Source organism: Rhinolophus sinicus, linkage group LG04 (assembly GCF_036562045.2).
Source record: "Rhinolophus sinicus isolate RSC01 linkage group LG04, ASM3656204v1, whole genome shotgun sequence".
NCBI lineage: Eukaryota > Metazoa > Chordata > Mammalia > Chiroptera > Rhinolophidae > Rhinolophus > Rhinolophus sinicus.
In genome coordinates, this window is record NC_133754.1 from 158,672,443 (window position 1) to 158,697,604 (window position 25,162).

At 34.9% G+C, this 25,162-nt stretch overlaps 1 protein-coding gene and 1 long non-coding RNA gene across 4 annotated transcripts in view; both read left to right on the forward strand.

Moving 5' to 3' along the window:
- LOC141571154 (uncharacterized) overlaps positions 1-15,074 on the forward strand; it is a 38,249-nt gene extending 23,175 nt beyond the window's left edge. Inside the window, exon 2 of the long non-coding RNA XR_012495851.1 lies at positions 11,664-15,074. This is a non-coding gene — a long non-coding RNA (uncharacterized LOC141571154). The remainder of the gene's footprint in view (positions 1-11,663) is intronic.
- Positions 1-25,162, forward strand: part of ZCCHC7 (zinc finger CCHC-type containing 7) — a 190,945-nt gene that overhangs the window by 95,230 nt on the left and 70,553 nt on the right. The window lies entirely within an intron of this gene.

A 25,162-nucleotide genomic window follows, 5' to 3' on the forward strand; every position in this document is an offset into this window, starting at 1 on the left:
CCTTGGTTCTTGACTTCTGCCAGGGTCCTTGAGATTAGCACTCTAGAAGAAAGGAGTGATTTCTTATTTTAGCATCTGTACTGAAAGTCAGTACTGATCCTCTTCTGCTTGACCAGATTTGTCTGTGACCTTATAGTACTATTCTAACGTTACTTTTGTTAAAAAAGAAAAAAACAAACGACAGTGAAACTGAAGTAGGAACTTTTGCCTGTTAGTTTGAAGCATTATTGAATTTTCTGTATCTCTTATCTGTTCATATGTTTCTATGAGGTGTTTCTGGACAACATACCTGCTAAAATAATGTACAATGTGTAGATTGTGCTATATCTTACTAAATAATATATCTGTCCTTTAACAGAAGTATATTTTAACTATTTGGTTTCTTTTGTGTGTGTGTGTTCAGATATTCTTTGAGAAGTAGGGAAAATGGACAAGGAAACCTTAGCTTAGTGAAATAAGTTTTTTTTTGTGTTACCAGAAAACTGCTTAATATTAAACTTTTCCCCATCCACTGGATATCCACCTGTTTTTAAGATGGCCTTTATTAAAGGCAAAATTTGGTTTTATTTTGCCCAAATCAAATTTCATTCTTTCGCTATTATTCAGAAGCCTGTGTCTCACCTGATTGATCATTTCAACTATTTGACTTTGTGCTTCAAATCATTAAAATCCTGTTTGCCCTACTGCAGGGTTGGCATAAGAATGAATGTGATGGCAACACTTAACATTATGATCGCAATGAAGACTTAAAAAATGAAATAGCAACTTCATTAATATCTAGCTTCCCCCTACCCCACAGTTATTAATACATCATGAATAAGAAATGGTAGTTGGGAAAACAAAAGCAGGAAAAGCCACCTTTTATAATTAATTATGACATTATTTTCATTCTTTCCTCATAGGATTGAAAAGCAAGCAAATTCTATGGTTATTTTTCGTGTTGATTGTTTCTGCCATGTGCCTTAGGATTTCTTTATAGTTGTGGTTAATTTTGCTTTTAAACTTTAGGAACAACACAACAAATTGGGAAGTCAGTGCTCTACATAAATTAAAAGAAATTCATTATTAATTAGAAAAACCCTTATTCACACACAGATTTAGATACAATGTTTCCTAGTTAATACATCGTTGTGTTATTGCATGCACTGCAGGATTTATTTCACTTGAATTTAAAAACAATTATTTAATGTCCTGGGTTTCAATTCTTATTAAAAAGAACATCATCTAAGTATTTATATAAAGCAAAACAGCCATTCTTGGCAGTCCCCAGTGTTTACTGTTTTTCGTAATTATGAGTGTTGTATATAGACTTTTCTTTTTGTTGTAATTAGATTCTTATTGTAATGCCTTTGCTCTTTGCCCTGTGATGTTGCTTTGTTGGTTTGTTCATCTACCTTGTAGACCTTGATGACCCTCATGTTGTAGTCCTTTGGCTTTTTACTAGGCTGAACCAAAAGAAAGCTCTTGGTTGCTAGCAAAAGAGCTGAACAAAGGCAGGAAGGGAAGGTTTTAAGCATGGGATACTGCCATAGAAAACAGCAAATATATTTCAACTCGGTCTATGAAAACCAGCTTCTCTAAGGCTAGGCCATTGTACTGTCATTTTTATTATTGGCCGTCCCTTAGCCTCTGTACACTGTTGAAAAAGTTGTATTTCATCACAGAAAGGATTGGCAGAATTGGCCGGTTTGAAGCCTTTAAAGTTGGTTTTCTACATCATATAACTGTAATGGGCAGCCTGCCTTTTAAGTGCATTGTGCTTCTGTACGTTTAGTTCAGGGTGAGATTTATTCATAAAGCTCCTAAGTAAAGACTTTTCATTTTTACTGTTTTTTTTCTCTTTTAATATCTGTATTGAAGTGAAATATATGAGAATTATTAAGATATGATCAGTAGACACTAAAATAAAGAGGAAAGCGTTTGACAGTTTCCTTGGGTATCAAAGTAGAAAGAGGTGTACACCATATTTATGTTACTGGCATTATGGAAGGGCAGTAGTGAGTTTTTCGGTTCTATTTTAAGATTGCAGGAACTAGCAGGGTTAAACTAATAATTGCTTTAAAATGTAAGCTGTTCAGACATTTGTATAGTGAAATGACATATTGAAAGCCAATTATTAGAATAATAGTCAACATTATTTATAGGTTTTAATTTCCACGTCATTTGAAGACAATACATTGCTGGTGAGGTTTTGGGGTCTCAGGATCATTAATATGTCTTGCAGTATACAACTGAGTCTGTGAACGTTACTTGTCGTATGCAAGTAACTCATTGTGTGAAGAGAACTAATACAGAAAAATCTTTAAAATCTCTTCTTACCTATCTTTCCCCATGATTGGGGTTTGTTTTTAAAAGGCTAGTTCAGGTTCTGTTTGCCTTCCTGTAATAAAATAAATCAGTATATTTTTTGCTTTATTTACAAATTTACTCTAGTTTCCAAGAATATTAAATTTATATTTTTAAATGTTTACGTACCATTTAAGTATTGTTACAGAATTTGTCTCATACAGTTTAAAACAGGCAATTACCCAAATTCTAACTATGTTAACCTGATTTTTATGTTAGTTAAGACAGATAAATAAATTTGCATTTGTCCTATTTATTATGGTTGACAGTAAAATTCTTGTAAAGTGTTATGTAAAAGTCAGACAGAATAAAGTATGATGTTTAAAGAGGTTTGTGAATAAGAAATCTTTTAAATTATTTTCATGTCACTTAAAAATAAACCAAAAGATAATTTTTTTTTTTTACAATCACTGAATAAATTCATTTAAAACAATCTTTACACAGGGCAGAAAAAACCCCACATTCCGCACTTACAACTCCTAAAATAAAGGACAAGAAACAGCAGGAGTAGCAAAGGCAGGGATTGGGATGGACAGACAATATAATTTCTTATTTAGATGGAATTGAACAAAATTTGTTCTTGCTAACAGGCCATCATCTTTTTATTATTAAGAAAAAGCAATCCAAATAGGATTAAAAACATTTAATAGAAAATAAAATGTTGATGCAAAGAAAATAACCAAGATATATATATATAGATAGATATAGATATATATCTATCTATATATATGTATGTATATATTTCTCAACAATTTAGATACATTTTCAGATTTTTAATATTGATACTATCACAGAAATATACCAGTTAGAAAGTGTTGAATAAAATTTCACATTTTAAGAACAACTAATTTATTTAACAAAATAATTTCCGAAATTTAAGCTTCTTAACATATTTGGGCTTCTCATTACACTTGGACTTCTCGTTCATTTTATTAAAGGATTCATACACATAATGATTGTATATACATGACAATAAGGTGTCTGGATTAAAGGTGTTTTTCTTGTTTTTGATTTTAAGGCTCATTTAGGAATTTTGCTTCTAAATATGCCAAACCTTTAGCTATTTAGATATATCCCGATGATAGCTAAAATTTGTACTGTGTAGATGGATGTTTGGTGTGGTATTGGCCTGGCTAATGAGCATATAACAAAATGCTATAAATGGAAAGCTATTTCTGAATTAAACTCTTGATTCTTCTACATTAATGCTAGTAAAATTGATGTATTCTTAGTTCCAAGTAGTGGTATTTTATATTGCCATAGCAAAACCATGGTTGGAAATAAGAAGTGCTGTCTCTTAGAAGTTCTCTCATATTTCAGCTAAAACATACTCAGCAAAAAAGATATGTAAATTAAAAGAAAATCTCCAATTTCCTATTCTGAGTAAAGCTTTGATTTTTGCTGATTCAGGAAGTAAGGTTGACATTGGAGCTTCTCATTTCATCTGGAATAATCACTTTTTCCTTTTGAAAAGTCTTTCATTTTAGCAGCAATATCTTCTAAAACAGTCCATTTTGCATGGATGAACCTGTTTTTCTCTAGATAACACAGAAAATACAACTATCATAAACGGTAACCTGCTTTCTATAGTATTGCTTTCCTGGGTGCCCAGTGAGATACTAAAGTGCCAGGCTGTTCATTCTGGAGATTTCACTGATTTTCTTAGCTGCACCTCAACCCCCACTCCCCAAATAACAACCCCCAACAGAAGACTTTTATAACTTCCAAATTGACTACTGCAATAAAATGTTTAGATAAATAAGATGCTGACTACCTAATGAAGGTGGGTAATATCAATAGTGTCTCCCCTAAGCCACTGGCTCATCAGCTTAGGATAATTTAGAATATATAATTACAGTTCTTGAAACACGGCACTGTTCGCTCTTTTTTTTTCCTGTTAAAATGGGTGTTGGATTATTATTTTACTAATTCTGATGTTTTCTCAGATTTTTCCATTAATATTTTTTTCTCTCATATATCAAGGTATGCTTAAAATCTGAACAAATAATAATGAACTTACTTTTGTTATAGGGTAAGTGCATAGGGTATCCAACTGCCTTCCGAATATTTGGCAGCCAAAATAAGAAAAGCATAAACTGCTTATTTGTTTAAATTAGTATTAGACAAAATGAATAGCATTTTAAAAATACGTTCTGGTGTAATCTACATACAATCCATTAAAATTTCCGAACAGAGGTCAAATTTTGTATTGGTTGGATTTCTGCCAAATGATGCTAAAAGCAAATTGAGTTTTTCTTTAGCATCTATGGTAAATGGAAGTGTATGTGTGATGTTTTACTTTTACTAGAGAGTTATAAATGGATCCATTGTATTTCAGGGACATAATTTCCATGCTGTATGTATGGGGGCACTTCCTTTGCTTTCCACAGTGCTTGACAGTGCTCTCAAAGGAGCAAGTGTATGCTTATTTTATCGTGGACACAGTATGTATTTCTCTTGCTATTTGGACTGTTAATGCTCTGTGATACAAAGTACTTATGTGAAATTTTGTATTCTATGTAGACAGTGCTTTTAAACTTCTTGATAGCACATTCTCTTGTATTAATGCAATAAAGCCAAGATGACAGGATGACATAGTGAAGCTCTTATTAAAAACATGTTCTAATTGTTGCAGAGATATTAATGGAAATCTAAAGCTTGCAGCCTCGAGTTATTTCAAATCGTGTATTTTATATTTACAGTTTACATTTACATATTAATTTTATCTATTAAGAATTGCTTTCAAATTAAAAGATTTACATACGCTTAAACAAAAGCATGAAATTAGATTTGAACTCCAGAAACCAATTCATTGTATCAGCACACTAAATGGTTTTGCATTAAGGAAAGCCACATTCAGTGACAACTTTGGCCCTCACACTTGAAAATACCCTGAAGGAAAAGCAATCATGAGAGTCCTATATGTGTATTTATCTATTATGTAAAAAGCACATTTCTTTTAGATAGCTAAAATGCTCAAATTATTATGATTAACATTTAGGCTTTTCAGCCAAAACATCAAAACATGGGAAAGAATTACGGTGGGAAAATTATAATTATTTGTGTGAAGTTTATTACATACAAATAACACAGCTTTTAAAGGAATTGATGAGTAGTCCATTTGAAATTCGTATATGTTTTCATCTTGATGTCATAGGTCTACCTTATAAAATTTAAGCATATTATGAAAACAGATTTTAAGATTTTTGTAAGGCCTTCCTTAGAAAATTCTAAACCGTTATGTAAAATTTGCAGATCATCTGACTAGTCCCACCCTATAAAATTATTACAGCTTTGTATATTGCTGGTTATTAAGTGCTTTGGAAACTCTTTAATCCAGCTAATTCTTTTTTTGGAAAAATATGACTTGCTTTTTAAAATGAGCTTATTTTAGAGGGTCTGTCACCATTCTTCCTCCTTTGCTCAGTTGAAAAAATGACCATTTTGTAGTTCATTAGTACATAAATTATAAGTGCCACAGAAAACACTGTGCAGTGTTCAAGAACCATGCTTTCAGGGTTAAACTGAGTTTATATACACTTACATATACTACATACTTTTAAAGCTGTGGAACAACCATTCAGACTGCACTGTGGACTGCTGGAGGAGTTAGCGTGCTTTCTTTGCAGACATGGTTGATTGGAAAACAACAACAACAACAAAATTGTCCAGACTGGCTACTGAAATGCTTTTCAATCTTTACTGTACAACTATATCAGCAAAGTGTTGATCAAAGTTCAAATGGAAACATTAACAAGTCTAGCTAGGCTTCAAGTGTTTTCATTAGTTAATTCACAAAGAGAATCATACAATAATAAATAGACTGGATTTTCTCGTGGTGTGAACAGTTTGCCATAAAATTGTGTAACATGAGGACATGACTATAGGGTTTGTCTTGTGTCTCCAGACTTTCTATCCTGAACATCTTGACTCACATTGTATTCATTTTGTAATCCACTGACCAATAAGGATTTACCTTAAAGTAAGCATTTTTAGGTATGCCTATTGTCTCCCAGTGGTGCTTTGTAGTGCCATATGGTTGCTGCTCAGCTTGACTTACAATCTTTTTGATGCTTAAACTGGTGATTTTGCAAAGATAGCCTGAGCTTCTTTGTGGTACAGGTCAGGTACTTGTGGAGTGAAGTATAAGGAAGTGCGCTTCCATTGTGCTGGAATGTCTTCGTAAAAAAAATACCCCAGCCCATAGTTTTCCAATAGATACATTTCTTACTTAGGACACCCACTTTATTTTAGGCAGAATGTTGTTTTTAAAAATAGCCCTATTTATAAATGAGTATTTATTTAATAAAAAGATTACTCTAAAATAGCTTATCCATGTGAGTTCTTTAAAAGGCAATTCTCTATGTAAACAATTTGGTTTATAATAAAGTTCTTGAAAAGTGAAGGAGACATTTCTGTATTGATAGGTAATGAATGATAGTAAATTATTTTTGCCAAGATTTGTTTTCTTTTCTAAAACCTAACCTTATCATTTTCACTTTTCTTTAAAAAAAGAAAAAGAAAAAGGAGGTGGTGGATGTTTTGCTCTGCTTGTTAGCTGTGACTGCCATGAGGGTTCTGCCATGATTGGGCCAGTATGTTTTTTCATATATATTCACTGTGGAATAGAAGCCACAGTTGGATTTTTCTGTTTCTCTTTTAGTGAGTAGTGAAGAACGTGGGGAAAAACATTTGTTCCACTGAATAATTTATAATAGCTAACTAATTTCCCTGTAAGAACTCACCAAATCTCACTTAGGAAAAAAGTTGCCTATTTCATATGTCAAATTAGGTATATCAAATATTTGGTATATCAAACCCTATTTTCTGAATTATTTTACAGTATAAAATTGGGGCAGCCTTATTCCAGAAAACAAATTAGTTTTTAAGACAAAATATTCAAATTTAAGATCTTTGTTGAAGAAAAGAATCACTTTCAGACATAACAATACTAAGATTATGAATGCGAGGTAGAAAAGTTTGTTTTGTATTTGGCACCGTAACTTAAATATGAGCAGTACAATTAAATAAGTCAGTGGTTTCAGAGTCTCATCTTCTCCTTGAAATGCTCCAGTGAAATACATAGCTCTTCTTTAATGTACACTATTCTGCCTTCTAATATTTTGGAGAAACAGCTAGTTTTAGAAATTAGGTTGAAATAAGCAAACGAGAGGATTTGACATGTATATAGTTGAAACAGTTATTTAAAATATAATAGTAAATTGTTAACTAAGCAAATAATTTCTTGGAAGACATAACGGTAAATCAAATTCAATTGAACAAATTGTTTTGCACCTGCCAGTGGACAGTATACAGCTGTGACATTGCCTTTGAGTAGCCAGCTCGTAGGTTGGCAGGCAGGTAAACACGGGAATGGGTAGTCACCATACAAGGAGATAAGTGCCTCGATAGATGTAAATTCAGAATATCATGGGGGCGCATAGGAAGAATTCCTAACTCAGTTTGGGGAGAAGAAATAGGACTTGCTGGAAGAAAACTGAAGCAAGACCTGAAAGATAAATAAAAGTAAGCTGAGCAGAGGAGGAAATGAAGTTGAGTTCCCTGAACGCAGACTGCGTTCAGGGAATAGCAAGTATGTAGCCCAACTGCTATTGGGTTGTCAAAGATTTATGTATAATTAGGTGTGGCTGGAACATAGGTTGTGAAGATGATGGAAAACAGTGAGAGGTTAGTGTTAGAGTGATAAATTAGGACCAGATTGTGAAGGGACTTGTAAGTATGTTTCAGAAAACTCAAGGATTCCTAGAAGGGATTTTTAGTAAAATAGTGACATGATCTGATTTGCCATTAGAAAAGTCAGTTTGGCAAAAGAGTGGAGAATGCCGAGGGTTGGGCAGGTGGAAGTAGGCTTAGGTTGCTTTGGAGAATAGGTGAGAGGTAATGATACCATTCTTGTAATAGTGAATACTAGAGGAGGATCACGTTTGAGAAAGGACAGCCATTGATAACATAAGACAAATAATTTACTCTCTTAGTACCCTAGTTTCTTCATGTTTGGCATCAACATATGGTAATGCTTCCTTGCCCAACTTGTTGCAATTCTTGGCCATATGGAAGAGAGATGTGAATGTATTACAAAATATTTACCATACTATACAAATACAGACTATTATGTAATGGAGAGCACATTTATTAAGTACATTACCATGGCGTTATAAAACTGCTGTGGTAAACTGTGGACCAGTGTGGGCCATCATTTGGGGCAGGAAAATAATTTTTACAGTGACCCTTTTGCTATAATAGTATTTTTTATAATAAAATTTGACCTAATTCCTTTGTTAGTGATTAAGAATAAGGAAGGAAAGAGACCCTATTTGTGCTACGCGTTGTATTTTATATATATTTTATTTATTTTATATATACTTTATGTATAATAATGATCTTTAGCTCACTTAATCCTTTACACCTCACTTAGTAGCCTTGTGAAGGTAGGTAGGTATTTTTATTGTTTTTCAATTAAGAAAACTAGTGACGTCTGGTAACTTTCCCAAAATCTCATTGCTCACCATTGTCAAATTAAAACTTTGAAAAGGGACCAGCATAAAGAGAAATGAGCGAAACAAAAACATTGCTGTGAAGAATATGTGACGTTTCTGCATTTAAGTGTACTTAGATAGGAATTAAATATTTTGTTATTTATTCAATTTATTGGAAACTTGAATGTCTATTACGTGTCTGACTCTTCCAGGTACAATAATATCTATACCAGTATATTATTTTGTTTCTGAAAATGATTTCTAAGGTACCAGGTAAAGGCATTACGATTTCAAAGCCATTGACCCAATTTTGGTTAAAAAAATAAGGTGGGAAACAAGATATTTTATATTTATTCACTTGACAATAAATCATAAGCCTGAGGAATACCGCACTTTTCTAAGAAAACAGAAACTAGGTACAAATCTATTACAAATTACTTTTTGGTGTTCTGATGTATATAAGCCAACATAAATGATAGTGGAATATATTTGTACAGTTTTTCACATAATTTTTTCATATAATCTTCACAGTTCTTAGAGCAGGTAGTCAGAACAGACGTTAACCCAATTTTATGTTTGAGGAAATAGTTCCACAAGTTTGAGATCTAGAGCTCTTCCTATCATACCACATTGCCTCTAGATGTGCAATCCCTTTACAAATTAAAATAATTTAAAATGAAAATAATGTTACTGCAACTTTTTTACTTTTCTACCTGGAGTGTTTCACTAGAGATTTCTATATTGTTAGGGAAATTAAACCAAGCGTTCTTTTATACTCTTTTAGACTTTGCAAATTCAGTTAAAATCCCGATTTTTTTACCCAATCACAGTGTCGAGGAGCTAGGGCTGTCTGGTTGGCAGAACCCTTTAAGGGCTTAGAGCCATATGGAGAGAATGTTCAATGAAAAGAAGGAAACACCTCTTTATTGGATACCTGCTATGCCCTGCCACGTGCCTTCATGGGGCTCCACCAAGACATGACGGCATCAACAGGCGTGTCGTAATTCAAGTAAAGGCTTGCTGTTATGAAGGCTAAATTATAGCCATGTACTGAATACTTTTCTAATTTGACTGTTTAGGCCGTGATTCATATTTCTCTATCTGGAATGCTTTCTCTCATCTCAGTGTGCCAGAATTCAATTCAACCAGCCTTCAAAACCAGCACAAGTGGTACTTCCTTTGTAAAGTTTTCTCTTTCAACTAGTAATAATTAAATTTTTATAGCAGTTTATAGTATTCTTAATGCAGATGTCACTTACAACTTTATTATTTTAGTTATTTCTGTATATATCTTAAAAACTTCTTTGGTTTCTTTGTTATAGAACATAGTCTTCTCATAATTTTGAATATTGTCCTTTCCCTTAGGGCTCGTGGTCAATTCCTAACCCCGATTTCCTATAAATTTGTACCTTTTTTGGGGGGGCAGGGGTTAGGGGAAGAAGTAGGGAAATTGTTACACCAACAAAATTTCTGCTTCTTAAGGGGTTTTGTTAATATGAATGTTCCATGACATCGCTTCTTTTTTGTTTTTTTTATTATTTGGTCAGACTTATATTGGAATTATGGCAAGGCTCTTACTATTTGATTTTAGCCAAATTATTTTCTGAGCTTTGCGTCATATAGTTAATAAGGAGTGGAGCCATTTTGCCTTCATTGATTACCTGAATTCTATGAGTGTTTAGAATAGAATATGAGAATCGGAGATTTAAAAAGAAATTTACATTAAAGATTTTTGAGAAATAACTTTGTGAGTGCATAGTCTGTTCTCTGTACTACTGTTCTCTTTCTATATTTATCATAGCCACACTAACCTTTTAAAACATTACCTGCATACATCTTCCCCTACTTTAAAAACAGTCAGTGACTCACTGTTGCCAAAAGAATAATTTTAGCTCTGATGTGTTTAGTCCCGCAGTACTTCCTTGTACTCTAGTTGGACTTTAGTTGGACTACTCACTGGTTTGCTTTCTACCAATCTAAATTGTTCTCCGATTCCTTCTCCAGTTAACCTGAGTTCTGTTCTTCTTTCAAGTTCTATTGGACACCCCTACCCCTACTCCCAATTTTTCTGTTCACTGAGCTCATGTAACTTTTGTTATAGTGTGTGCTTTTCTTTATTGTTTCTATGAGTTTATTGTTTCTAGTTTTTAATGTTTTTGAAACCTACTGCTCCCTCTATAGTATAAAACTTCAAAGGTAGAGCCATGTTTTACTCTTCCTCTCCAGGGCCTATTACGTGGCACATAGAAGGCGTGGGCTCGTTAAGCAGTAATGAGGAGAGAAGGATTGTGGGTTTGTTTTCTTTTGCCTGTCTGAGCACGTACGACTTGACGTAGGTAATGGAGTGGCTGAGTAGCTTGGGTCACTTCTGCTCCTTACCGGGAAACTACCCTGACATTTGATAAGGTGGCTTCTGATCTGTGGACCTTTCAGCCAAGTTGGTACCAGGATCCTATTGATTGTAGTGATAGTGTGTTGGGTATCTTGGTAGTGGGAGCTATTGGAGACATCAGAGAACCTTAGAAAGGGAAAACGGCACCCTCCTTTTCAGTATTGTATCTGAATCCTGCTCTGGAGCGTGTTGCTTATCATTCTCTCCCCCTGACCCTGCCCCCTGGACCAAACATACAATGTATGTCATTCTCCATAGGACCCAATTCCCAGGCGCAGCAAACCAGAACATCTAGCAGTGAGGAATTGTTCCCAGCAGAGTAGGAATGGTTTTTTCTATAGATTTTGTAAAATGTTTGTCACTTTGATTATCAGCTCACATGCCACCCTTTACTCATATAATTAATGAAACATTGTGTTTTTTTGTAGCTCTCTTGGACTGCAATATATAGTCAAGATGTATAGAATATGGGCTTGCTGGGTTTGCCAACCCTATGCCTTCTGAAGGAAAATGATGGTTCCACCCACCATCTTACCTAACTCCTGAAGACAAGTTGGTATTATGGAAGAATCATGGATTTTGGAGACAAGCAGACAGATTCAGATTCCTGTTCTTCTAACAGTGCAGCCTTGTTGAGATCACTTATCCTCATAGTTAGCGAGGCTTCTTCATTTAAAAAATTCGTTTCTCATAGGGTTGTTGTGAAGATTAAATTCAGTTCTAAAAAAATCTGGTGCATTGCTTAGTACATGGTACATAATAGTTTCCAAGGATATGGGGCTTCCCTGGAGGTGACCTACTCATCCTGGTTTGTCCAGGACTTTCCCAGTTTCAGCAATGAAATTCCCACCCATTCTAGAAACTTCCCCCTACCCCTCCATCTCTCTCACACATTTGACTTTTCTAGGCTTATTGGCCATTCTTTGATTTTAAGTGTGGTCAAGTTTTACTTTATAAGTTTGACTTTAGTGTGAACTTGAATAAAGTTTTTTAGGTTGTATTATGTGTTTGTTTTATGGTGTTATGAGGTTGCATTATTCAGTTGCTTTGTTGGTTGTTGACTCAACCATACCATTTATTAGTTGGTCTGATGTGGGGGCAGGGAGGCTTATGAGTTACTCGGTAAAGTGGCGCTATTAGCGAACGCGGTGATTTTGATCTGCGCCCCTATGAATGGGTTCTGACTACCTTAAGGAACCGTAGATCATTTTCACAAGCCTACATCTGCCTAGAAATTTTAGAATGAATTCTTTATATTAAAGAAGTCAATTACTTCATCCTGTGAAACCAGCCCATTTAGACTGAAGTTCTCTGGGTCTAGACATGATAATTTGCAAAATGATTCTTTGTACTGTTGTAATTTTCCACCTTTATTTAAATACTTATTTAAATATTTGAATAACTATTCTAATGTCAATTTAATGCATTTAACAAGCAAAGCTACCTTTGTTTTCTAATGAGACAGTAAATTGCAATTATGATTTATTTACATTTTCTGTTTCTAATTTTTGCTCCATCTTTCCTGTCTTCAACTGTAAGTTTTCTTTTTAATAAAAAAAAAAATCAAATCGAAAACAAATACCTGGTATTTTTGTCAATGTCATGGCCTTATGTCAAGATGTTGAAAGGTATCTCTTCAAATTATTGTTTTGCTATAGTTACTTCTTTCAAAGAAGGCCTCTTGTATAGCTATTTGTTGAATTGTGTACCTACTGAATTAGTCAAAGCTCTAGCTAAAACCATTTTTTTCTTTACCTCTCCCCTCCCCCCAAACTTGCTTTTGTGATGTATTGGCTCGCTAATCCTTGTGTTGAGCAGTATCAGACATCACCTTTCTTGGGGGCAGTTAGTCCACTCTTCCGCTTTCTTTGTCAAAGGGCTCCCTTAATAGGAGAAGTCAACAGGGAGGACAAAAAGGATTGAAAGTTGTATTTAATCAGGGTCAGAGAGGTGGTGTTCAGAGTGACGGGCCCACAGGCAGGCTGGCCTTTTATGCTTGCCGACGCAGATGGTCCCAGAGCATTCAGCTAAGTGAAGAGAAAGCTGCCCAGTGAAAGCTATTGTGGGGTAGCATCGTTACAGTTGAGAAAGGTTGCCAGGGGTAACTAGAGAGTATCACCAGTATCGTGTGATCACTAGTCTGTGCCATTGAAAATGTTAGACTGAGGATTGTATTGGGTCCCTTGGCATCTTGATGTTCATATGTAAGCAGTATTAGCTTACATTAGTGTTTTTAATTTAATTTTCCTGTTTTCTTCCCTTTGTTCTTGCCTTGCCTTTTTTAGTACATAAAACAGATTTATGTTTGTAATGTTAACTAATCTGCTTCTCAAAGCAATAGTTATTTAATATATCTATTATAGTTTGGCATAAACCATACCAAATAGTTTAAATTTTTGCAAATAAATTGGATTTATAGAACTAGGATCTAATATTTCTGATTTGAAGAACTTGAAGTTGATTTTCCCTCGCTCTGAAACCGCCTTCTATATCCAAGATGGATAGGTGTTTTTCTTTAAGTGGTTTTAAATAACTCATAAAAGAATATGTGAGCAGTATTAGTTGAAAAAACAGGAGCTATATCCTGAGTGAAAAGTTGTGACCAAGAGCTCCCAAATATTTATGAAATCTGTCTTTAGTTTTTTGCCAAAGGCAAAAGTTAACATATGCATCCCAAATGAGCCAGAGCCAAGTAGCGTAACAATCATTGGTCTTAATTTAATATACTCTGAATATGATTTTAATAGCCAATTTTGGAATTCTTTAATTTTACCCTTTCTTGTCATCTGAATATTTTTAAGAAATTACTTATAGTCACATACGAAATGTAAACCCTGTAGTCTTCTGCACTCACTAGAGGAAAATACATAGAGATTTCTATTTAGTGTAAAAGCGAAATTTGAAGTGTAACTAAATTCAGGATTAAGTGATAATAGCCTTGCAAATAATTGTTTTAACTTAGATTACTAGTCAACCCAAGTTAAGTTAGCCTTATGCTAGCCAGGGCTGATTTTGGCTTAATATCTCTTATCTACCTGTTGGTATAGCATCGAGTGAAGACAAACCTAATACCATATTATAATATGAACATCGGTGTTTGAGAGCTAATAATCACTAATAGAATTATTTTGTATGAAAGGTGAAACATTGTTTTTACTAGTCTCCTACAAGTGGAGTCAGACTTTTACAGAAAAATCTCAGTATTAATGTGAACTAGTTTTCTTTTTCATCTAAAAATATGCCGGAGTCATTTGTTTTTAGACAACTGATAGTCACTTCCATCAGTAAAAGCATTTGTCACAAAAAAATGGGGAATCTAGTGAAATTCAGAACAAGCATGCTGATGGCCACTATAATAAGGTGTAGCATTCCAGGAGATCTACAGATGTGGTGACAAAGCACTTCATTGGGAAATTCAACTTTTATGTTCTGAAAAAATCAACAGATAATGTGATTTCCTTTTCCTGAAAAGCTAATAAAGGTTAGCAACTAGATTGTGCTACCCTTTTATTTTCATAAGTTTTTTTTGTGTTTTTTTTTTAAGGAGTGATTTATAAGTGTAATGAAAAAATATGTTAGTTTGTATCACTTATAGTGGAGGTTGGCTTTCCAGGATTTATGAATAAAGATGGCAGTGTCAAAGCAAATTTTAATTACATTGCTTCTTTAATGAACCTTGGTGAGTCAAAGACATTATTGTTATTGCAGTTTATGACCATTCATTATTTTTATTCTGTTGATCAATTTTTTCTTCTTTATCTATGTTCATGATATAGATTTATCTGAATGTGGTAAACTGAATGACCTTGAAGAATAAAAGAAAACGAATTTTAAACTTACATTCCATGTATTTTCATTTAAATTGATCATGTCATGTGAACATCTATATAGTGGGACCAGGGGGATTACATCAAAGATTTACATTAAATTCCAACAGAGATTTCTTATCATTTTGGTCCTTGAACCACTGGCAGGTGACACTAATGTGAAAGAAAATATGAAATAACTGCTGGGAATCATCTCAGCAAAGATGAAAAACAAAATTATTTTTAAGATTCATAGATATAACTATAAATATCTTCTTACTTTCTTGATACAGCTTAAAGTTAACTTTTTTAAGGCAGACTGTGTGAAGTTAAACCATCCTATCAACATATATTTTTAAAAGTGGAAATTGAATTAATGTATGTCCACTTTTTAGACTGGAAATCAGGAGCCAGAAAATTATATTTCACTGATTTTTAAAATTTTCCTAAAATGTTCATCAAAGTCTCTCTTTGATTCCTTTATTATGTTAGTAATAGTAATATATGAGTGTTATTGGAACATTACTGATTGGAATGTACAGCAGAATCTATTCGTAATACTGGTGTTAATAGAAGGTCTATCCCTATGTCTTACATATATGGGAATTATGTAGAGATAGTAGAACCAGAATAATCATGGCTTATTCATTATAGTGAATGCCATTGTGTCAAAAACTGGCAAATTTGTTCAATCTGAACAGTTTCATACCAACTGCCATACATAGTAGGTACTCAAATGCTCACTGAATAATAAATACATTTGTTTTAAGACAATAATTTTGAAAGTTGGCTGACACAGTTAAGAAAAAGAGTTGTCTTTAATGGGAAATTACTGCTTTTGTGGTCAAGTTACAAAGAATTGTGAAATTTTAAAATGTTTACCTTTTGTTACTAATTTTAATGTTATCTGGGAAAATTCGGAAGGCTCTTTGGAGTTTTGAGGATCCCAGGTTCATTATTATGAATATCAATTGTTTTTTGAAAGATGGGGAAGGAGGGGGAAATGATCATGACTAGAGAGTTTCGGATGATAGAATCTAGGAAAAAGCATTAAAAAGAGTCAAAGGTTTGGGTTTAAGCCCATTAATTATCTGGGTTTGCTTATCCATAAAAAGATGGTAACATCTCTACCTTCTTCAAGAATTATTATATACTTGAAATTAGATAAAGGGCTTGAAAATGCTTCTAGAACTGTAGAGAGTGGTTTGCAAATGAGTGATGGTTCCAATAATCACCAGTATTGCTCACATTGCTGCCCTGTGATTAGCGTCAGAACAACCTACTGCTATGTGTATAGTTTTCTGTTTGTCAGCATTGAGCATTTGAATTCAGCCACTTCAGGAAAACAAGAATATAAACAATTGAATAGATATTAATGGATGAGCATGGTGGTACTCTGTTCAACTCTTTGGGAATCCATATTGGTTACATATCATAGGGCTTTAGCTGTTTGACTTGAGTCATTCAATGAAAATGGGACGAGATGACTCATGGTAGGTTCTATAATGCAAGGAATGGAAGACTAAATGAGTGAGCTTCTTTGCTGAGCCCAACATTCTTAACAGTGATAAGGGAAAGATCCTGAGATCTTTGTAATATTGTAAATTAATAAACGTCATTATAACATATATTTCCTTATATTTTCTTATAGTATTTTCTTACTAACCTCTAAGAAACTACCACTTGTTGAGTTTGGTGTGGTATTAAAGAACAATATCCACAGTTATGTTAAATGACTGTTGAAATACAATTCCCTTTTCCAGCTGCATATCTCTGTGAGGCCAGATTATCTTCATTTTCTTCAACCAAAACAACGTATCACGACAAATTGAATACAGAAATAGATCTGAGAATCCAGCTATTTTCTATTAAGCCAGATATAAAAAGTATTTCAAAAATACAAAACAATGTCACTCTTTTAGTTTCTTTTTATTTTGGAAAATACAGTTTTTTTCCATAAAAGTTATTTATATTAACATGTAATTAACTTATTTCTTGAGAACTACTAATCTACAGTAGTGTTATTTAATCAGTTCATCGTAGCAAAATGCAAATTAAAAATCCTGAATACCTTTTCTACTTCTTGCCAATAAGTTAGTATCTATAACTAGTGTTTGCTGTTCCTCATTTTTAGTGTAGAGATGTTGAGATTAATGACAATTATTTTAAGATTTCCCAAGTTACGTGACTGTTTGTTGGGAAAGAGTATTATAAAACTGAAATTACCATAGGGTTGCAAGGTGCGATCAGTGATCAGTAACATGGTCTGGACACTAACTTGTCAGCGGCGCTAACTACAGACACGGTTCATAGTTGTAAGCAATTAAAACCAATTCTGGCTTAAGTAGAAAAAGGGTATTGGCCCTCTCACAGAATTTCTGATAGGATTGGGTAAACAAGCTTAGGCGACTTCTCCAGCAGTAATGCACATCACACTCTAGGTCTGGGCTAGTGAAGGCACTGCTGCGGCTGGTCCCATGAGCAGTGGCTGGCACTGCTGACGTCACCAGTGTTGGATATCTGATGCTGCTAGAAGCTGGAAGTGGAGGTAGCTGCCGGCCCCCATCACCAAAAGGGATTCCACATGGTCTCTGCTGTTTCTTCTTGCCAGCTTCCCTTCAAAGAGTGTAGCAGCTGTATCTTAATGGGGAAGTGTGCAAGGAAGAAAGAAATATCTGACTTTTCCACCTTCTCTAATCGAAGACTGGCTATGCCTCATAAGACGAGGACTTTCCCAAGCACTGAAGGAAGGTTCAGTGTCTGGGCAGTTGAAACACAAACAAACAACAACAACAAACACCCACACAAATTTAAATACACTTGTAAAGGAAATTCCATCTTTGTGTTGTTGATTTAGTTACATATTTAATAACTACGATGTGTACATTGCTGTGTCAAGATCTATTATCAAAGGTGAGTGAGACAGAGTAAGTATCCTTCTAGTTCATTACCTAGTAGAGGAAATAATAATGTGTACACAAATGCCCAGAATACAAGGCAGACTGTAACAAGTACCACTATAGATACACAGATAAATTGCTGTCACAGCACTTACACCCTGTCTTATAATTATCAGTTTATATGTGTATCTCTCTCACTATTGTTGAAACCCTCAAGGGCTTAATTATTTTTTAATGTTTATCAAATTATACTTGCACATAGCTTTAAAAAGTTAATAGTTTCTAGATTTTGTTATGAAAGACAGCATTTTGTCACCACCCACCACCTCCATTTCACCCTTCTCCAAAGTGAATATGGTCAATTATTTTAGCTGATTCTTTGGGTTTTTACCTCTCTTCCTCTTAGTAATAGTCTTGTAATTCTTGATTTTTCAGTTTTAGAATTTATAGATTTCTCATTATGGAAAGTAAGATTTACCTTTCTCTACCTCCTTCTGCTCTGACTCTATGCAGGCATTCTTCCTATCTTCCCGGTATGATGATATTGTCCTTTCAGATAGATCCGTAGTCAGTGTTTTACATTATTATGACTGCATAAAAGTTATTGGATAGCTGAATCATTAGATACAATCATGAATTTTCCTTTACTGTCCCTGCCTTCCTCCTCCACCCCACAGTATTGTCTTGCTTTTTGTTGTTGCTTACTTAGTTTTCCATGTGCTCATTGCTAAGTCAACTCAGATTCTTTTCAGATTATGTAAATCTCCTCCCAGTATGCTCAGACACTTTGCGGTTTCCATCAGTTTTCATCTTTTTTGGGAAAATTTTGACTGCATCATCCTGGTCTGATTGCCCTGTACACTAACTGGTGCCCACTTTCATTCTAGGATGTCCCTTTACTTTCATCCTGGGAATTCATTTTGCTTTTCTCCTGTGGTGGAGCTTCTGTGTCCTGCATCCCCTTTCATCTTCTTCCTTGGTTTATGGACTCATTGTGAAAGGGTTCCTCTCCAATAATGTCCTGGGAAAGGATGCATAGAGGGGGTAGAACTCTTCCACTGAAAATGATTTTCTTTCAGAATTTTGATGGCATTGCTCCATTGCTTGCTAATTTCCAGTCTTCATGTTGAAATATTTAAAGCTATTCTGATTTCTGATCCTTTGAATGTCATGACTTGCTGGGGAGTTTTTTGTTTGTTTTTTTAATCTCTGGAAGTATATAAGATTGTGGGTTTCTTTTCATCTACTATGCAGGGTGCTTGATAGACCTTTTCAGTCTGGAAATGCATGTCTTTCCTTTCTGAGAACTAGTGTTTAATTATTTTTTTTGATGATGTCCTCCCCTCCTTTTTCTTTGTTCTCTCTTTCTAGAACACCTGTTTTTTTCTATATGGGACTTCCTGGCTTTAATTTTCTTACTTTTTTGGTCCTATTACACGTCTCTGTCTTCTTACTCTACTTTGTGGGAGATTTGCTCAACTTTGTTTTCCCATACACCTACTGAGTTTCTTATTTTGCTATTATTTTTTTTCCCAAGGATGAGTGGTTATGTTTGTGTCTGCCTGTCTGTCTCGCTGTTATCTGAATGTTTCTTGAAAGTGTGAGTGTGTGTGTGTGTGTCTAGGGAGAAAATTTAATGGAAAAGATTTTGGATAGATTTAATGATAAGTATATAGAAAATAAGTTTAAAAAAACTTGGGGGGGACTTAAAAGTTATGGATACAATGTTTTACATCTCGGAGAATATCCTTTATAATTTTATTTTAATTTTTCTTATTTCTGAATAGCCTGTTTCCTCCAAATCGCCTTTTCTAGTTTTTGTTTCTGTTGGTCGTAGCTCTCGTGTTAGGTGTTCATCAAATATTTGATCATTCCTAGTTGTTTGCTCATGATTAAAAGTGGGAAACTGAACAACAGTTTGAATGCCCAGAGTTCAGGAGGGGTGTTTGTCCACATAATCTTCATCTAACGAAATTTAGCGGATTCGTTTTTCTGGAGGAACCCCTTATGTGAAGATCTTCAGGACTTTCTTCTAGGTTGGTTAGAATTCTTGGAGAAGAGAAAGAGTGTTTGAATCATCTGCCTTGAGAGTAAAGGCCTGGTTGACAGTATTCTAAGAGCCAAGCTGGGAAAAGTGCTGGGAGTCCCAGAACCCTTTCAGTATGTACTCACTTAATCTTTCTGTTTCAGTTGGTTATCCCTGTCCCAATCCAGCCACCTTCTCTTGTATTTATTATCTCCAGAAAATAAAGTCATTTGCAAAGGTACAGATAAGGTAGTCACCCCGTAGTGTGGAGCGAGAAGAGGAATTTGGAGGCCATTTGGCTCTTTAAATCCCTTTACTGTTATTTAAGGAGGACTTGGAGAAGGAGCAGCTGTATACCAGGGGTGCTAAAAACACGTATACACATGACTTGTATTCATCTTTTGTTATCATTATATATTGAGTATTACCATTTGAATACAGTTTTTTCCTTTCTTAAAATGTGTGTACATTTTTTTGGCACCCTCTGTATGCATGTGTTAGTCCTGCGTCTTTATCTGGAGTCCCTGGACTTCATAGAATCGCTTCCACAACATTTAGTAGGGTAGCAGCACATGGTAGGTAATAAATGTTTGAATGAATGGTGAGACAAGCTGTGTCCTGCGGCTAAATGAGATAGATACTGACTCATTGCTAAGCCTTGTGGTGTTACAGAAATGAGTCTTTATGGAATGTCCCTCCAAGGTAAAGATGTGGCATGTGCTATAGGAGCATACATACGAACTTCAGTAGAAAGTCAAAGGAATAAAAGACTATTTCTTGATGCGAAAAATCAAGGAAGGGTTCCTGAGGGAGGTGTCATTTGATTGAGTTGAACCTTAAGGCATGGACAAAAATTTGTTAGGTTAGCAAAGCAGGTGAAAGACTGAAGTATAGAGCAGTGTGGGAGTAATAGGAAATACCAGTTTAAAATACAGATTAAAACCTCATTTGAGGTTGGGTTGGTGTTCCTAAAATTTTAAGCTTAGGAGCTCTATGTTCTAGGCAGTAGTCAGGTATAGTATGAAAGGTCTTGGATGAGACATTGACTGAAGTTTTATTGCAAATTGGAGGACTCAGGAGACCAGATATCATGATGTAATGGAGGAGAGTATCTGATCACACCGTCTCCATCGCTTGAGCAGTTTGCTTTCATCATGACTTTGAGCAGTGTGCTTTACTTCTCTGTTCCTCAATTGCTTTCGTTGCAAAATAGGATGAATTTTACATCAGAATCTGCTCAGCTGGTCTTGTGGGGGTTTTATGAGGTTCTGATGATAAAGATAATGTGTGAGGTCAAGAGTTCTCTTCCCAGTAGAAGGTTAGGAGGACTCTGTCTAGGATGATCTCAGTGAGTATGGGATTAAGTCACATACTCGAGAGGCAAATCAAAGGATGGCCCATGAGACTTCATGAATTTAGTAAGTCTGATTGAATTTAGGGAATTAAGGGAAATTATTGTTTAGTATTATTCTGAGGGTGACAAAGTGGAGGGATTGGGGAGAAAATATAAAATGGGAAAATCCCAGCCTTCAAGATCAGGATTACAGGCTTGGGAATCACAGCACAGAAGTTAGAATAGAGAAAGGTGTAGTCAGGACAAGACAGGTAGGAGGGCATGGATGTCTCTTGAAGGTGGCCTTCCAGAATTAGAGGAAGTTTGCAAGACAATAGCCAAGCATTGAGAACTATTGGATTAGCTTCCCAGGGGCGGAGCTGGTTCCATATTTTGTGGGACTCAGTGCAAAATGAAAATGGCAGGGTTCTTATTTAAAAAGCAGGGAGAAAGTACAGTTAAAGGTACTAACGTTTAACACTTTTTCCTTTAAAAATATGTTCTTATGAAATGTATTATAAGTAATAGCAATGCATGAGTAACAACAGAAAGTTATGAGTTACAAAAATAATATTTGGGAGGTTATGATTTTATATAATACTAGAAATAATGCTTTATCAGCGTGAAGTGTTGATTCATCATTTGATTTTTCTGGCTCGCTTTTCTGCAAAATCATTCTTAGGTTGTCAGAGTTTATACTTCTAGCAACTTCATTTTTAGTTGATATAATTGAAAATAATGTCAGTCACTCTTGGCAAAAACCAGATTGCAAATAGTTTTTGACAATTTTTAATTTTAAGAAGGGTCTTTCTGATGATACAACTGTTACTGGAGCTGTTAAGAACTTTTTATAAGCTTTGACAACGTTGGAATACATTTCTGATAAATGATTTCAAAATGTAAACACGGGACACCTAGAGCTGATGGTTTTTACAGAACAATTTTTCTAAAAATATATAACTTTATATGAATCAGGTTTGTGTGGATTTAATTTTAAATGTGAATGTGTACAATGGCATTTAAATATTTCCTCTGCCATTTCTTATAACTTGTGGAGGCCGTACAGGAAACCAAAAGTGGCTTCATGATTTGTATATAATTCAAAATGCCTGGTTATGCATTCTATCGCTACATCTTCAATTATAAGGAAAAATTAATTTTAAAAATTGTCTTTCTTATTAATAATTGGTTCATCCAAAGCTTCATATGAAAATAGTGTTCTTTTTCATCAAATGTGACAATCTTTAATTCTCTTTCTAAGCCTGTGGGTATTGCTTTGCAATGTTACAACATTTTTCAAAAGTAGAGATTCTAAATTTTTTAAAGAATCCTAATAACTCCTTAATATGCTAATGTCATGTATATGCTTTTACTATGCAGTAATTTACTGACCAAGTTCACTGTCTGAGCACTGGTATACCCTGTCCTGACTCTCAGGCTGAAGATTTAATGTTTGTGTATATGCTACTGGGGCAGGTTCCAGGGACAGATAGATCAGCTGGCTTTCCAGGGCATGTTCCATGCAGAGCCCCTCCTCTTTCCTGCAGCCACTGCCAACATTGCCACCACTGGTGTGGGCTCAGTCCTGGCTGACCTTTGAGTGCCTTATGCCACCCTAAACTGCTCCAGGTGTGTACATTTTTCCGTTGGGCAGCCAAGGCCAGGTGCTTGGTGCCTATGCTGACATTGGCATATTTTTTTTGCTGGTGTTCCTTTGTCCCATTGGTCTTCACTTAACCACAAGTTCAAAGATAAAATTCTTAAGAATTTCAAGATGGCAAAAACAGAAAAATCAAGCACAGGCCCCTTTTCAGAGCATAGCCCTGTGTGACTATCAAGTTGCAGACCCAGTTTTATAAAGTTTGCTGCCTTTAAGTGGAGCTGTTCAGGACTTTCCTAAGATGAACTATTTGGGGCCTCTACAGTCTTTAGGGACAGAGACACGGTAGTTTCCATGCAGGTGTTTTTAAAAACTTTTGTTCTTAGTGGAGACTTGGTACTCTTTGAGGGAGGGGCCTTATGGAAGCTGAACTCTCTAGCAGCCAGAGCTGTTCGAACCCAGAGCTGGGGTTCCAAGAAGCAGGTCTTTGCAATGGAGTTCAGACAAACTACATTGTTGATTTAGTTTGCTGTGTTTTATTATTGATCTTTCATTTAATTACCATTTGAATTGTATTGTTGATTTTTTTTTTTTTGGTTAAAGGGCAGGGCACTGTGGTTTATGATTTAGTTCTGACTCCTGGTGACTTGATTGTGTGTTCATCTACTGCCTCCGGGTTCTCAATGCTGGTAACCAGAGTTTTGGCTGTTGCTGATACCATAGTTTTCCCACTTAATCTTGTAGCCATGTGAGAGAGATTTTTAAAGTATAAAACCAAGAAAAATGTTTTAGCCTCATTTATTATTTTTTCGTCTTTAGAACTATAATAATATTTTTCGAGGAAGCTTCTCTAAATGCCTTTTGTTTTTGTTACAATGAACAGGGGTTGAAACAGTCAGTGTACATGAAAGGTGAAAAGAAGTCAAAGTCAACACCAGACCCCATTGTACACTCACTCAGCTTCTTCTTTGCTTCTGTAATACACTTTCTATATTGTAAACTGATCTCTTTAGTGAGCTGGGATTGCAGCTACTGCTTGACCTTCCTTTTATCCCCTTACATTTGGCCAAATATACTTATACTTGAACTTCCTAACTAATATGCCACTGCCATGGCTATAATACGACTAAGTTACAGGTGAGCGTATATTAAGTCTCTGTCCTCAGGGTGACACAGAGGGTGGCCTGGCAGGACCCGGGACGTTCAAACTTTCTGGGCAGGCTGTCTGTGACTGAAAGTACCCTCCTCCATTAACTCTAATGTGCTGTATAGACATCATTTTCTTTGGACACCATGACATGAAAAAGGCTTGGAAGTAGTACCATTAAACCTCAATTCAGAATCTCACAAGGAAATAAAATTCCACATTTAAGCAATTACTTTTTAAGCACTATGTAATCAATATTATCTGTTCTTTTCCATTATTTCTCCTAATTTTATTTAAGATAAACATCTAAGCAGGTAGTATACTGATGAAAATGAGAAATAGTAAAAGGCTTACAGTCTACTTTTCTTCCAATTATTGTTAATAGGAGCCAGCATTGTTGTTTTTTGTGTTTTTTTAAGTAAATGAGGGCTATAACTCTTGATAAAGAAATTACCATGCTCTGAGTGCTCAGATTATTTCATCCCCATATTCCTTGAGCAGAAGTATGCTAGTTTAGAAAAGTTTCAGCTGTGTATCAGACTTCTGATGGAAAACAAGACAGGTCTAAATGATCGTTGTGGTCCTTTTTTTGACAGTAGAGTGCTTCACATTTATGTTAGCAACATGCAGATTGTAAACAACCTATTTCAAAGATATGTGTAATCCAAGAGGAAGTACTGTTAGTACCAGGAGGTAATGTTTTTCAAATCCTTTGATGTATGAGATACTACATTAATAATTGCATTCATTATGTTTTTGTGAATTTATTTTAGGGAAAAGTTTGGATACCTGAAAATTTAGATAAATTGTAAAAAAGTAGCTATTTACAAAAAGTGCATTGCTATAAAAAGATAGTAAATCTACGTCTGTAGTCATAATGACTATCGTTGCCAGCTCTGTGTATTCTGTTCATGAGTCAGCAACTTCAGCCTCATGTTATGAGCTCCAATTTGCTTCTCAGAAATTTTTCTTACTGGCTACTTGTTGTAATGACTTGTACTATTATACTTTATCTGTTTAGAATTCTTAATGGCAGTATCTTTACTTCTTCATTATTTGAATATGGAAAGTGTAAATAAGGTAGAGAATATCCTCTTGATGGCAAATAAAGGAAT